Source organism: Ambystoma mexicanum, chromosome 2p (genome assembly GCF_040938575.1).
Source record: "Ambystoma mexicanum isolate Mex_15411 chromosome 2p, UKY_AmexF1_1, whole genome shotgun sequence".
NCBI lineage: Eukaryota > Metazoa > Chordata > Amphibia > Caudata > Ambystomatidae > Ambystoma > Ambystoma mexicanum.
In genome coordinates this window covers 1,008,220,817-1,008,237,106 of record NC_090923.1, presented here as the reverse complement: position 1 = coordinate 1,008,237,106, position 16,290 = coordinate 1,008,220,817, and the positions used below count along the sequence as shown (strand labels likewise).

General features: G+C 46.9%; 1 long non-coding RNA gene across 1 annotated transcript in view; it reads right to left on the bottom strand.

Moving 5' to 3' along the window:
• The window catches only part of LOC138565984 (uncharacterized), a 170,247-nt gene that overhangs the window by 69,049 nt on the left and 84,908 nt on the right, over positions 1–16,290 (bottom strand). The gene's annotated exons all lie outside the window — the stretch shown is intronic.

The window sequence follows — 16,290 nt, the reverse complement described above, 5'->3', positions numbered from 1 at the left end:
GGCTCGACGAAACAATCTGCGTATACGGGGAGTCCCCTCCTCGATCCCGGACCAAAACCGGAATATGTAATAATTGAAAAATCCCAGCTTAAACTGGACTGCACCCACAAACTGCGCCCTCACCGAGGAATTGATACGGATTCCCGCTCGGATGTGATCACCTGGGTCCATGTTTACACGACCATGGAGGCAATCATGGCAATAGGTCGATCCCGAGAAGAGCTGTCGTTTCAGGGGTCCCCCCCGCAAATTTTCCAGGACCTGGCTGTAGCAACGATACAGAAGCGGAGGGCCTTTGGACCTTTGACTTTATTCCTTCGTGATCAAAATATCTGGCTCTTTCCAACCGCACTTCAATTCTCCTACAAAGGGGTTTCCCAAACTATTGGGCATCTGGAAGACCCAAATATGATCCTACATCCTCCCGCACCTGAAAATGGAGACGGCGCCTCCCACAACTCTCCTGATGGCAGTGCTGAAGACCTCCCTCCTAAGCCGAAATGAACGGCCTGGTCAAAAGTTCAGAAGGGCCGGAAGGTGAGATAACCGATCCCCGTGGCCCGGCAGTCCGGGTGCATGGAACGGCCATTGGTGCAGCAACCGGCGTCAAGCTAAGCTAGTGGTCCCAGACAGCCTGTCCAATGGGTACCAAAATGATATGGAACACACAGTATCTCGATACTTACAGCAGGCTTCACACGGCGCATGCCCGACTCTGAGGTGGATGTCACCTGGAAACCCTTGGAGTGAATTGCAGGCAGTATTGTTACAGTTTGTTAAGGACATTACTGATAGGAAATGGTTGGTATACTGTAAGTTTGTCGTTACAGCTTCAAGTTCAAAGGTTAAGTTAAAACCCTGGATGCGCTATGGAATTATGAAATTATGAAAACAGAAGATGTGATTGACGACTGAACTACACCAGGCCCCTCTCCTTTACCCACAAAATGCAAGCACCCTGGAGGAACCTCCACCACATAAAAAAACTGGACTTTATTTAGCTGAATGTGAAAGGCTTGAACTCTTCCACCAAATCAGAACTCAACATTACAACGTCTCCAAGACATGGAGGGCTCAGTGATCTTCCTGCATGAGACGCTCTTGCTGCTGACAGACTTCATATGCCTCCGATACAGGCAATTCCTTCTCCAATACATGGCCTCTAATCAAACCAAGAAAGGTGGGACAGCCATACTCTTAGCCAGAGGAGTTCAGTTTAGGGCACTTGACACTCTATGCTGTCCAGAACGATGATATACGGCAGTCAAAGTCTTCATATATGGACAACTTTACTCTCTCATTTCAGTCTAACCTCCAACGAAGGACAAGAGGCATACTACTCCTTCCCTTTGTTGAAGGCCAACTAATCATTGGAAGGGACTTCAATGGGGTCCCGGACCCCCTATGGGAAAGATCACATCCGCCGGCCACCAGAGACTTCAAGATCGTTACTGGACTCCTCCACATTTTCTGGACGCTGGGGCTGGTGGACTCCTGGAGGGTTCTGCATCAAGGCGTGAAGGACTTTTCTTTTTTCTTGCATGTATACCGAAAGTCCTCCCGGATAGATCTCCTGCTGACCTCCCCACAGATTCTTACCTTTGTGGATGAAGTAGCCATAGGGACGAAGATATTGTCGGACCATCCTCCAGTCAAACGAACTCTTCGGGCACACAACCCTGAACTGCCTCCCCGACGCCGCTGGAATCTGTACGACCCACTCCTAAATGACATGCCACTGAGAGATGCTATAGCCAAACTGATCTAGAATTATTTTCAGGAGAACCGGGCAGATGACACATGCCCAGCTAACACCTAGGATGCCATGAAGGCTGTAGTTAGGGGAGAACTGAGTGTCCACGGGGCGTCATACCGAAGGCGAAAACAACAGACCTTCATGAGGCTGGAAGAAGAAGTCCAAAAAGCTGAGGCTCATCACAAACAAAAAGGCTGGACGCCTAAGACCCATCATGCTCTACAAACAGCCTGAAAGAAATTGGAGGCCCACTATGCAGAGGAAACGGCACACATGTTGGCCAAATCCAAACAAGGCTACTACTCCAAAAATAACAAGGCAAATAGACTCCTGGTGGATAAACTGGCTAAGGCGAAGAGAAGGAACACCATAATAAGCCTGCGTGATCCACATGGCAAAGTCCACTATGCTGAACACGCAAAGCTAAAATAGGCAGCAGCCCACCTCTCCGAAACGATGTTGGCATCTCTCAGAAACAATGCAGAACGACGGAATTACCTCTGGGGTGCCACCCTTCCAAACGCGAAGAATCTGACAGGGAGGGATTGGACACCCCGATTATAGGTGAGGAGGTAGAGGCGGCCATTAAGTCTCTAAAGCCTAGAGCCCCAGGCCCAGATGGGTTCACGACAAGGTTTTCCAAAATGTTCCGCCCTCAAATGATTGCCCGCTAACAGCCCTCTTTAACTCCTTTGGCACATCAGGCTCCATCACTTCATCTATGCAAGAGTCTGTAACCATCCTCCTGCTTAAACCCTGTAAAGACCCCAGGGAAAATAGTTCATATAGACCCATCTCTTTATTAAATATTGCAGATCAAACAGGGTTTATAATAAATAGGTCAACCAGGGATAATATTCGGAGAGCCCTCAACTTAGTAGACATAGCGACCCAAAATTCACACAAATTGGCCCTGTTAGCTTTGGATGCTTCCAAAGCCTTTGATAAAGTAGATTGGTCCTTCCTACAGCTCACCTTAGAAGCCTTTCACTTTTGCCCAACCTTCAGCAGCATGGAGGTGGCCAACTACCAATCTCTGAAAACCCTGCTCCAGGTTAACCATAATCTATCGGAACCAATTCCCCTGACCCGTGGAACCAGACAGGGATGTTCGCTGTGCCCTCTTCTGTTTGCTCTGATAATGGAGCCATTCGCCTAGCGGATTTGAATGGGCCCATAAAATCTTGCTCTACGCAGATGATGTGTTGCTGTCTATAACAGATATCCGTCCCTCTTAGACATCCTCTCTCCAAGAGCTTTGCAGATTTGGAGAGGTTGCGGGGTTCATCATTAACTTTGGAAAATCTGCAGTCCTAGGGGTGGGTCAGAGACCCAGGGAACTGGAGGCCCTCAAGCCCATATGCCCTATTCAATGGAACAGAAAATCTATACCTTACCTGGGGGTCCATCCAAAAGATGTATACCCATTGAACTTCCCCCTCTCTTCAAAGAATTGGAAAAGGACCTCGAACGATGGTCCTCACAAGAAATATCTCTAATCGGGTGAATTACAGCCTGTGAAATAAATCTCCTCCTGCGATTTCTTCAAGCCTGCGCCTCTCTGCCCACCACAGTCCCATTGCCTCCCCTCCTGCATATGCAGAAAAAAATGCTCTGGTTTATATGGAGAGATAAGAATGAAAGAATATCCCAGAAAGTGATGATGGGCAACTCTCCCCTGTGAGGTTTGGGGATCCCTAATTTACGTAAATACCAAGTGGCATCACAGTTGGCACACTTCCAGGCTTGGTGCATGACAGATAGGCCTCCGAAATGGGTCAAACTGGAGCAGTCCCGACTCTCACTTCCTCTCCGCTCTCTCCCACATGTTCCACCCCCGCTGCGGAGGACCTGGCAGGGATCCTGGACTCCACCAAAACCACCCTTACTATATGGGACTGGGCATTAAAATCCAAGGGAATCACATGTGGCCGAGGCCCGAACTGCCCGAACTTCCACAACCTGGCCTTCTCCCCTGGGTCTCACCCCTCATTGAAATTGGGCCGCAGGTGGGCTAGAATCCCAGGGACAGCTCTTTGAGAACTGTAAACTGTTTTTTCACTTAGCTGAAACAGACAGATTCGCTTATGCACAGCTTCAACACTGGTGTACTCATCCTCTGGTCCGACGGGAAGCCACACAAAATCCCAGCCCTCTCGAACTTACCTTGCAGGGGATGCCGCCAGGGGCAGTATCTCCAGTCTCTACAAACTACTACAAGACGATCCCCTTTTCCCTAGGCCCCCATACAGGAAACAGACCTGGGGTACTCACTGGACGACCAAAACTGGGTGGACATATGGATTAGACCCCATTCATCCTCCTGCATTACTAACCGAGAATGTGCCTATAAACTGCTCCTTCGCTAGTACTACTCCCCAATACGCCTTCATCAATTTAATCAATCCCTTAGTCCCCAATGTTGGCACAAATGAGGACATCCCGGGTCATACCTACATATGTGGTGCACCTGCCCCGCCATGCAAACCTTTTGGAACCAGTACATCGCCACTGTAAAAGATATCACTCAAGTGACAATCCCCAATGAACCAGAAATTATCCTCTAATCGCATCTGCTTCAGCCAACACCTGCTTAAGGACCATACTGGAAGCGAAATGGAGTATCACCTTGTCAATATTAAAACGATTCCAGAATTCCACCCAGGTAATGTCCCTTGAGGATAAATCTGGCCTTTAATTTCCACAGGATAGCCAACACCTTGAAGCGATTTAGAACAACCTGCTCCTGGTCCAAAGGCAGTTTCTGTAGAACCACTTTGTTTGTCGCGTCTCCCCCATAATCATTTCCACTACATGGTTTACCCTTCCCCTCTTACCACTAATCTACGTTCCTCAGGAGTCATAAATGGACCACCCTTGTTCCTTGGGCTCTCTGGTGTGTCCCCAACAAATAGCACCTGTCCAGCCCTTTCAAAATGCTCAGAGGGCACCCGCGCCTGCCGTTTCTTCCCCACCATGTCAAAGGAGTTAATAATTTGCACAAATGCGATTCCACGGGGCGGGCGACCACCAAGTCCTCAGTGCAATCAACCTCCCTCCTCTCTTGTAATGTGATAGTTTGAGGACCCCCCCACGTTGTTCTACTGCCAACCGCCCTCATACTCTGTTTCGGGGCTGGAGGACTAGATAGATTCTGAATGAACTGCGTCACCCACTTCCGGCCATTTTTCTTCCTGCCCTTTTTATTTATTTATTTTGGACCCATTGTGCTACGAGGTAGCAAACCCTGTCTTCTGTTCCCCTTACCCTGGTTGAAAATCTCATACTTATTGTGCACTAAGGCCTGCTCTCCCGCACTTAGCTGGTCAGGCTCAATCTCGTTGAGCAAATCTTCATCAACCTGAAGGGTGGCTGGGGACAACTGATAGGAAGGGGGCAACCCCTTCTCACCTCCTCTAGTTGACACACCCTCCTCGCATTCTCTAGTTGACACATCCTCTTCATAACACATGGCGGTATTAGCAACTTCCTCCACCACAAATAAAAACATTGACATAACACTATAGGCACCAACCACTGATGTTTGCTGCATTACTGCCGCCCCTGGTTTGAGGGTGAGCCAGCCTTTAAACCCCTAATTTAGCCTTCAATGTTAGTTTATTTCGCCATCATGGAGGCAAGCGCTTTATCTTGGTTTGCCACTGTGTGCACAAGATCCCTCTGGGTGTTATTCATTGTTGACAGAGCAAGTTCCAGTGCCCTAGCAACCGATCCTAGGGTAAGCATCAGCTCCCTCTGTTCAGTTTCAATAGTTTGTGTATAGCACTGACCACTCTTGTTCAAGGGCTGATTGATAGACTTTGCGTGCACCGGTGGAACACCATCAGGTGACTGAATGGGGCCCAGCGATTCCTTTCCATTATTACTCGGGGGCGGTTTAGCCACAAAATGCCATCTCACCTCTTGGGCGGCCACCCCCTATGACCTGGTTAACTTAGGTCCCTCCACCCTTGATGTCACCCCTTTAGAGAAAGCAATGCTACAGCTCTCTGCATTACCCCAAAAGGGAAAGGGGAAGGTGGAGTGGGCCAGTTTCCCCAGTTGTACCTCCACAAGGGGACATACCACTACTAGTTCACCCTCCTGAACCTGGTTACTATTTGCTAGGGCACCCAGGACCCCCCCCCCCCACCCTCCATATTATTACCCCTGTCTCTTTTTGTTAGATCTCCGCCCTCGGGCTAGAAACATTTGGAGTTGGGGAGTATGTATTGGAGCTTAATGTCCGCTCCACCCCTCTCTTGTTTTACCTGTTTGTTCTTTCCCCTGTGGGTCACCCATCGCTTGATCCTTGGAAGACACATTTTGGGAATTTCTATCAGAGAGGGTAGGATCCCCTAACCCCCCCACCATGTTAGACCCTTCCTTTCCATGCAACCCTAAAAATATAATTCCCTGAAGGCTAACAGCTCAGGTCTGTGAATTCTTCCTGGAGGAGGTTCAGCCTTATAGACCTGTCTCACCCCAGTACTGCCACAACCTGGCCACCTGATAAGGCAGGGTTCAGCACCGTTTGCCCCATACTCAGGTCCCCTGATCCCCCATCTCAGGGGGCTGGGGTTAAACCTGGGTCTGGGGGCCGACCCTCGGAGCTGTCGGGGTGGAGGCACGTGGTGCATTCAGAGAGCTTTCTTGGAGGTCTGTTGTGAGTGGACCAACGTTTTTTTACGGGCATGGACTCATGCCACCATTACGTTTACTGGCCGTTTTTACCAACCTTTCCTCCGTGGGCTCCTTCACAGTGAGTTTACTTCTTAAGCCAGAAACCATGTCCGTTAAATCAAACTATAGAGTGGACTATGCAGGAAGAGGGCAGACAGGCCAGGAAAACCAAAGCAATAACCTCTTAACAGCTAACTTTTAACATTAACAGCTGATTGAAGGAGCTCAACCTCAAGAAAGTGAAAAATTGCAAAATTGATAAATACTACACTAAAATCACAATCAAATTGGTCTAAAAGACGAACTCAGGTTAAAACAAGAATAAAACAGATAAAACATGTGAGCATACAATTTTAACAACATGTCGTGTTAAGCAAGGATTAGACCCGAGTCAGTGAAATCTCATTAGAATCTCACAAACATTTCTCAAAATGTTAATTGTCAAGTTTCCAATGGAGTGCTTAGGGCAGGAAATATGTGGTGGAGAGGCTCAAATGCATATACCCACAGCCACCACCCCAACCAACACAGAAGATGTCGATAGAGCCCACAGGCCGGGAATCACTCGTACCGAACCTCCTGTGCGCACCAAAAGTGTAGGGGCTCAAGGCTCACTAGCCCAACCATCACTGCTCTAGGCACTGCTGTGTGACACAGGTGTATAAACAGACAAGTCCTCTTTGCCTCCTGTCTAGTGGAGAGATGGCTCAAAGGAATTACCCACAGTCACCGCTCTGCACAAACCTAAATCGCAGGAAGATACGCTGTTTGCTTGAAGTGTGTTGGCAAACAGAGCAATACGTGCAATCCCCCAAATGAGCAGGCTCGCTCAGTTGCATGTCATTCCAGACGTTCCAAACGAGTTCTTTTCCCCTTCACTTTCTCTCCCAGTTTAGTCGCCACTTAAAGGGTGTTAATAGGGCTTATGTTAGCTTTGCCCGCAGCATGAGGCACCAGAGAAACAGATTCTTGCTTGGGCAACAGGGAGCGAGCAGGTTGGAGGGCCTGTTAATTTTAGAGCACAAACAACGCTATAAACCAGGAACGACACATCTCTGCGACAGCTCTCACCTCAATCGCATATGCTGCAATAATCATGCGCAGCTGTGTTTAGAGTGGCTAGAAGCAGCAGGCCGAGTTGTAATGCCGCACAGAAGCAGAGCACAGCCCGCACGGACTGCACAGACTGTGTCCAACTCTCACACCAACTCCGCTCCGTGGTTGCAGAGGGGTTTTATGTCCAAGCTGCTCCGCTTTGGTTAACATGGAAAAAACACTTGGCCTGGACAGACTGCATCCAACTCTCACACCAACTCTGTGATTTAATTCCTTGCACACTACACAATTCCCTAAGAATCTACTTACCTGTTCCTGTAAGATAGGGATAAACCGGTCCTCCTGGAGCTCTGCTGTGATTGGCCACCGAGAAGTATGCGGCGGGTCGTGTTGTTCTAGAATCAAAAGAAGCAGCTCTACAGGCCTTAATACCTTCCCCATCACCTCCTGTCTCTAGAGAAAATCTGTGGGTGAGAGAACACAATCTCTCTTCTTCTAGAGCTCCGGTTCTTCTTTCGGTGCTTTCCCTTGCACCTCTATTATCTGAAGCAGTGGAACTGTGGTGTATGGGGCTGGTAACTGTACCTGTTGGGACACTGCTCCATTTTCTGGGATTTGGGAAAGGTAAATAAGCCACTTCCTTAACCACCTTGTCTTCGGCATCATTCCTAAGAGCTATTGAATTAGTGTGGTTAGTGTGGGCAGCGCATTTAACTAAACCTATCTCTACTGGCAAAATTAATGCTTCAATCAGCCGGGATGGCAGCGTTGTATTTTGGACAGGGGGCCCGTCAGACTTTGTTGGGTAGGAGCTAGCGCCTTCCTGCACCCCCAAGCGCTTTACAATTAGGCAAGACTTCTCCAAGCACTAGAGCACTGAGAAAGCTTTTTTCATGCAAAAATAATGACACACAGGCGTGACCAGGCACCAAATTAAGATAGTTAGTAGTTAAATATAAGGTGCAAATACTATTAGCTGAATACACTTGTAAATCTTATTCTATGTAGTTTTAAAATCTCAAAGCACAGTGAATGCCGCCTGTGCTAAAAATAGATTACAGGCATTGCCTGATTTTCGCTAAAGCTGGCAGAGAGTACTAGGTAACTCAGCAGCTATTTCCAGTCCATCAAAAGCCCATGCAGGCTAAAAGATTGAATGCATGACATACAGAGTACTATGAAAAACAAGGTTTTAAGGGGAATTACTAGACCAGATAAAATATGAGTATATTGAGAGAATGGCGGGAAGGTGTGCTTATATATAAATGTTTATAATATAGCCAAATGATGATAAACAGGAGCTACAATGTATTCTTGAATAGGCAGCAGTATGCTAAGTAGTTTGTCCTAAATGGACACCTGGCCATGCAAGAAAGAAGACTGCAGCATCCCTTGTAAGGGAAGAAGGACCGTTTTGAATGAGCCATGCCAGTATCCAGTAACCAAATTAAACAGTATTTAATGCTCCTCTTTGGCACCAGTCTGCAGTAGCCAGCCATGGAAGAAGGACAGAATGCTGGTTGGGGAGCAGATTCCTTTCCCCCCCATCCTCATTTTTGTTCAGATTAAATGTGTTAACCTTGCGAGATAAAGACTCTTTGCCTTAATTCCCTAGAGGGGTGAACTTTAATCTGGTGTGAGCATGATTAGGGGTACCCATATATTTAAGGGGTACCCCTGTACATTGGGCTACCTTTCAACCTCCGAAATGCTCTTCTCTGCCATCCTGATAACTGAGAATGGACAGTGGAGGTAACGTACACAGATTCAGAATAAACAGTGACTGTCTTTCCCCTTAATAATTTCTAGTGCCTCTATGAGTGTCACTTGTTCCGCTGATTGCACAGAGTAATGGGAAGGCAATAATTTCTTCAGTCTGATCTGGTATTAACCCCCCACAAGACCCACGACAGCTGTACTCATATGCCTCACCGGTCTCCTGTTTGATGGTTGAAGATCCATCAACAAAAATCCCCTGACCCCCTCCAGGGCATCCTCTTGCACATTACCTCTCTCTTCCCCCTCTCCCTCATATGTGGCACAATCATAAACAATGTCGTCAGGCTGCACTGGCTTGGCTACAAATGTCGCAGGATTGACTAGGTGACTTTGCATGAGATGAAGCAATGCATTTGACAAAATAACCTCATACCCCGAAACTCTCTGAGTTGTTAACATAGACTTACACTTTTCTAAAACCACAAATACTACATGTTCCACGTACAATGTCACCGGATACCCCATAGCAATGGTCGAAGACTTTTGAATCGCAAGATGTTGCCCCTAAAGCTTGCTCACAAAGGATCTGTCCCTGCATCACTGGGTCTAGGAGTCTGCTGTAATACGCTAAAGGTTTGTGGCCTAGCAATGTTTGCTGGGTCAGAACCGCTGTCATCGCTTGCCCATTCAAATGGGAAAACAGATAAAATGGCTACTTGTAATTCGGGGTCACCAAGACCGGAGCATTGCTGAGCGCAGCCTTGAGTTTCCGAAAGCAGGTCACCATTTTTTCAGACCCTTCTATCGGACCTTTCACCTTCTATGCTTCCTTCAGTCCCTGCCGTAAGGGCCACACAGAACTACAGTAATCAAGGATTCATGATCTACAATAGTTACAGAGCAAAAAGCTGCTGCATATGTTTCACTGTGTCTCGCTGAGGCGTATTCTGAACTGCAGTGGCTCTCTCCGGCCTTACCTTTCTTCCTGCAGGCGATATTACTTGCCCCAAATATACTACCTCTGTCTGGCAGTATTGCTATTTTTTTTCCACTTTGTACCCCTTCCCTGCAAGCAGGCGAAAGGGTGTTATTGAGTCTCCTCGACACTGCTCCTCTGAAGTGCTACAGACTAATAGAATGTCCACTTACTGAATTACGGTACTGGACACATGTAAGTTACCCAAATCCATCTGAACTACCCTGTTAATGACACTCTGAGATTCGCAGTATCAATGGGGAAACCATGTGTGCTTAGATTGCTGACCACGATACGTAAACGCTGTGAGGTACTGAGAATCGGGGTGTAAGGGAACAGAGAAAAAGGCATTTTTAAATCAATCACCGTGAAGTGGGGCGACCCAGTAGGGATGTTACAGAGAATGGTGGCAAGATTCGGTACCACTTGAAATTCCACCTCAACAATATTATTGAGGGGGCGCAAATCCTGGACCATCCTCCAACTGGACCCCTTTGCTTTCTTCACAGGGTAGATAGCCATATTGCATGGGGACCCAGAAGGTTTTATTATGCCCTGCTTCAACAACGCCATAATGGTGTAGTAAATATCTTCATCCTCCTCTCTAGACATGGGGTACTGCTTACCCCGTGGTAATATCACACCGGATTTCAATTTTATCCTTACTACTCCAACACTCTTTAGCACCCTCACATCGGGAAGATTGCTGGGCCACAAATGGTCTGGCACTTTTCCCAAATCCTCCTTCCAAGATGGCGATGTACTTCTAACGATGAACATCATCTGTGGTACTTCCCTTTGCTCTATCGCTATCTGTCAGTGCACCCCAGTTTCAAAGACCATCTCTCCTGTGTCTTCAGTGTCTTCGAACAATTGCTCGTCGGACATGTCCCTTAGCAATATGGTTGGATCGATGCACAGAACTGTGTGCCATTTTCTGTCTTCCTCATCTGTACCTGAGAGAACCACACTGTTCTTCCTGATCACTACAGCATCTAAGAGAATCATAACAATGGTGCCTAGTATTACCTCCTGCAGCATATCAGGCGAAACAAAGCTGTATGTATGGGAATCCGTGTAATCACGCTGACTCTACAATAGGCCTGAAAACGTGCTGCTCCCCTTATCGGATATAACACCAGAGTCGGGCACACCATACCTTCCTCTGTGGAAACAATCAACATCTGTAGCTTCCTCAGGATGTCCCTTCCCAAAAGATTTTCTGGGGTGTCCGTACAATACAACAAAGGGGCAGATACATTTTGAGTACCTACCTTAATACAAAGATCTTCATTACAAGGAACCAACAAGCTAGCTCCAGACAATCCCTGTGTGTCCATCATTTTGCCTGACAAGAGGAACTCCCCTCTCTTAATGCAAGATTGTGTAGCCCCTGTGTCAACAATGAATGAAAACATTCCGGGGTTCCTCTTCCAGATTGGTGGTAACAGACAGGACTGGACACATCAGAGACCCTTGTGGGCTGTCCTACTCCCGGTATTAGCACTGGGGAGCAAAAAAGGACCCCCTCTAAAAACACTTGCTTCAGTGGAGTGAGTAACCGTTCATTGGTATAAAGGATTTTTATCCCATGTCTGCAATGATGCTTGTGCTGGCATGGTCTGTGGGAACCCAAAGAACTGTGCAGTCCCAGTAGCTGGGTTATGTTCAGCCTGTACCTGCTGCGATTGCACAGAGCCTGGGGCATATGGCAGGGTCGGGATTGTATCTGCTGTGCTCCCATGTGGAAATAATGTCATGACACATGTCCCAACCTTCCACATGACTAACACTGAATCCCATCAAATCCTACATAATTATTTCCCATTGGCCCATTAAACCGGGGTCCTGTTCCTCCAAACCCACCATATGAGCCACTTCCTCGTGGAAATCCTTTCCTGCCCCTTGGAAATCCTCCCATCGGCCTTGGACCGGGAACATACCCGTCCATCCACCCCTGTTTCATACCCAATTCACCCTGTCCCTGTTGTCCCATTTGCCCCTGCTGTCCCTCCGTAGAGTTAGTAATTACTGCCCCTTCTAAACCAATCTTCGCCAATTTCTTCTGAACAAGCTTGTCCTCTGCCTTTTGAGCCTGTTCTATACTCTTTCTTTTTCTTGTCTCATTTTACAAAATCGCACAATGTGTGCTTGAATTTCCGGTCAACTCTTGGACTTCATTCCTACCACTTTATCTTCATCATGCTGGACTTCCTTGGGGAGGCCTTTTTTTAGCATGTGGTAAAAAATTGCCACATTCTTGTACCATGCTTCTCCTGTTCCTGCCCACCACATCTCCTGAATTAACTGGATCTGTTTGGCAGGATCATCATCCAATTTCATAGTTTTAGCTAGAATCGAATTTATATCAGGTGTATCAGGATATATAATCTGCAAGTCCCCCCATACATGTGCCCTGAGATTATTAAAACCTGCTCCGTCATGGGTATTTGTACCCAACTGAACTCCTGGATACCCCAATCTCCTCCAAAGCTCATCTGACCGTTCACCCATTAGGGTCGTGAATAAGCTCTTTGAGTCCCATATGGCCATCATGACACTGGTAGTATGTTTGCCTAATACATAAATCCACTTCCCTGCCCCTGCAGTGAGTGAAGGGAGTGTCTTCAGCAAGTTATTTCCGGTCCATGTGTGACCATGGGACATAATACAACCTTCCAAGACCCTTCTGGAGCAATGGAAACTGAGTTACACCCGTTTTTTGTGGGGGTTCCCCCATCTCTCTCCGACTACTCGCTACAGCCATGCAAGTACCATGGCGCGTCCTATGACTCCATGGTGTGCTTTCTACTGCTGCTACTGGAGTGGGTGATAGGGCAACTAGACCCTGCACTCCCTGCTCGACATCCAATTGCCATCCCTCATCTACTCTAGCTAGTACATCTCCTGACCCGTCTACAGTCATGGAAGCATAATCACCACTGCCATAGGGTGCCATCTCCCATCCTCCCTGCACAGCCCCTGTACTTGTGGTCACATCTCTGTTCTTCATATCCACCTCAACCACTCTGATAACCAATTTGTCCAACCTAACAAGAACCTGCTGATGGCTCCACCTTCCTTCCTCTACATCCCTTACCTGTTTTAACACTTCCTCCCACTCATAATCTCTTTGCTGCTGTAGCAGCACTACCTCTTACTCCACTAGCCTCAGCGCTTCCTTCATATTTCCCTGTTCTTGCGTCTCTACCACTCTTTGCAGCCTATCCAATAACCTAAGGCGTAACCTCTTCTTTTGCACTCGTTTTCAATACTTCCTCTGCTCTTCTGGCCACTGCCCTCACTCTTTCTCGCTTCTCCACCCTTACTCTATTTGCTAACCCAGCAGTTGGGGGAGTTATCCGCTTCCCGCTCTCCGTTTTCAACCTCTCTGCAGTCCTAACCATTGAAGGAGTTACCCTTCCACTTTCCTCAAAATCCCAGTTCTTAGACATCGTAACTGATGGAGGCCTGTGTCCATCTTGCATCCACGGAGTAGCCATTGGGAAAATGGTAGTATGAAATCAGGGTCTGTGTACCCCTCTGAGGGCGATAAATGATAGCACCCATATGGAGGCAGTGCAGACGGAATTCCTGCACCCTCCTTTTTTGGCCCCCCCTCCATGATTTCAACATTTTGGCCCTTCCTGCCTTTTTCATACATCCTCCATAATTCCAAGATGTTTAACCGCTTCTTTAACTTCGAGCCCTTGTGCTTTGCAGTCAAAAAGGTATGCAGGTTCTCCAATATCACTGTATCATAGGTTCCCTGTACAGGCCAATAACTGATAATTTTCTCCTTACTTTCCCGCAACCCCTCCCCGTGGTATTTTAGAATGTTTGCCTTATAGCGGGCAACACCTGGCACAAATGATTCAATTGAGTTTCCATACTCCTACCCAAGTTATCAAAAATAATTTCACTGAAAAAATGCAAAACCCACGGCACAAAAGGTTTTCACCCAAAGAACACCCTTTTTACACCTAGACAGTTTATTTATTGTTCCCCACACGCTTTTACCACAATTACCTCACTCAGCTACTTGCTTCAGTTCTACTTCTCACTTTTACACAAAAGACAGCATCTTATCAAAAAAAACTTGCTGGCCAATATTTCCAAGATATCATCACCACACAAACATAAGAAGGGCGAAAAGCTGTCCACTACAACACCGCTGCTCTCTCTTCTCTCGTCTTTTACTAGTACAGCCTCTTCTTCTACAAAACCATCTTTCCCTGACTAGAGGAAGTTTTTGCTTCACTCCTTCGACTAACCAAGAAAATCGAGGTGAGGGCTCGGCCCGCACAGCTAATACAAGAGAATGTCAAGGGCCTACTTCAGTAAGGTATCTATGGTTGGACTCACCCAAAGATACCACCCCACCTTCAGACGAGGGCTCCAGACAACCAGACAAGCAAACTAAAGAGTATCAGGACAAGCCTCACACTGGTCATGCGGGGTAAGATACCACCTCACACCTCTAAAATTACAAACGAAAAAAATATATACAATGGACTTACAACACAAAACAGTTCAATCACTCAATCAAAAACATCCACTTTTCCAATCCCTGTAACCGAGACTAATTTCACACCCACATTCCGAGTCTACCCATCCCAACCCCTTAAATCAAAGAAACAGCCCTTATAGCGGGCAACACCTGGCACAAATGATTCAATTGAGTTTCCATACTCCTACCCAAGTTATCAAAAATAATTTCACTGAAAAAATGCAAAACCCACGGCACAAAAGGTTTTCACCCAAAGAACACCCTTTTTACACCTAGACAGTTTATTTATTGTTCCCCACACGCTTTTACCACGCTTTTACCACAATTACCTCACTCAGCTACTTGCTTCTCCTATTTCCCCTCTTGCTTTACACCCCAAATGTACACTGACGTGACCGCAAGCGCTCTGATGTGGTGCTCAATCAAAGTCGCCCTCCACGAAACAATCTTTTCTGTCAATACACAGTACAGCAAGCACTTATCGTCAATAGTCGTCATTTACTGGGGTCCCCCTTTCAAGAACCCATGGTTACTCCAACTTCACATTTTCTCAACTGCAGTCCTCACTCTGGTGAGCCTCAAGCTTCAACGCTTTGAAGAAGCTTGCAACCGCAATTCCAATTGGGGTTAATTGTGGGGGCAAACATCTTTTCCAGAGGTCTTCTACATCAACCCAAGCTGTTTTCTGCCATTTACAGAAATACATTTGTAGAGGAGCAGCCGAATGCCTCTACAGGAAGTTCTGCCCCTATTCTGCCTATATGTTGGAAACCGGAAATTGCAACAGGTGCAACGCCAGTAATGGTACCTAAACCGCGAAAAGCCTTTGAGATGAGGTATCCATTAAGAAAGCCCTATGTGAAGTATCTTCGAAAGCCTGATGGCCTCCTGAGAGAAGCGCCTGAAGAAGTATAAAGATGTGAAGAGGAGAAGCTGGTGACGGCATGAAAGATGAGAATGATGCACTGAGAATGACACACTGAGAAGGATGACCAGAGAAGAAAATGCATAGGAGATATAGAATCTGATGGCGAAGTAAAGAATTGCAAAGGCTTTCATGTGCGGAATGAATATTACACAAGTGTGACGCACTGAAGAAAATGCAAGACGTTTAAAAATTGTACAGATGCTGTAACGCAAGTAGACTAAATATTCATGAGGCAGGCTATACGTAGTATATAGACTGCAGGCGGTTCCGCCAACATATATGTATATAGAGTTCTGGACATTCGATGGTACAATTTTAGTAAGCTCGACCCACGGAGAAAGGAGGATCGATGGTGGTGTGTGTGTGTCGCAGGAAAGAATAGGCTTGAGCTCGAAGCAAGACCGAAAAGGCTATCTGGCTTGATGTCAAAGACTGAAAGCAGCCAAGAATTGGTTATCAGCGTGCGAAGAACAGTACACGTGAGAAGCCAAGGCATCCCTTGTTAAAGTTGCAAAGAGAGAACACCATGAGTGCCAAATTTCTTTATTAAAGACAAATAAATGCTATAATACGAGCAAATTCACGGTCTCTGAGCACGTGAGCTGAGGATGAAAATAGATGAAGAGCATGGTGCACCAGACTGAAAATAGTGAGTGCTTAAC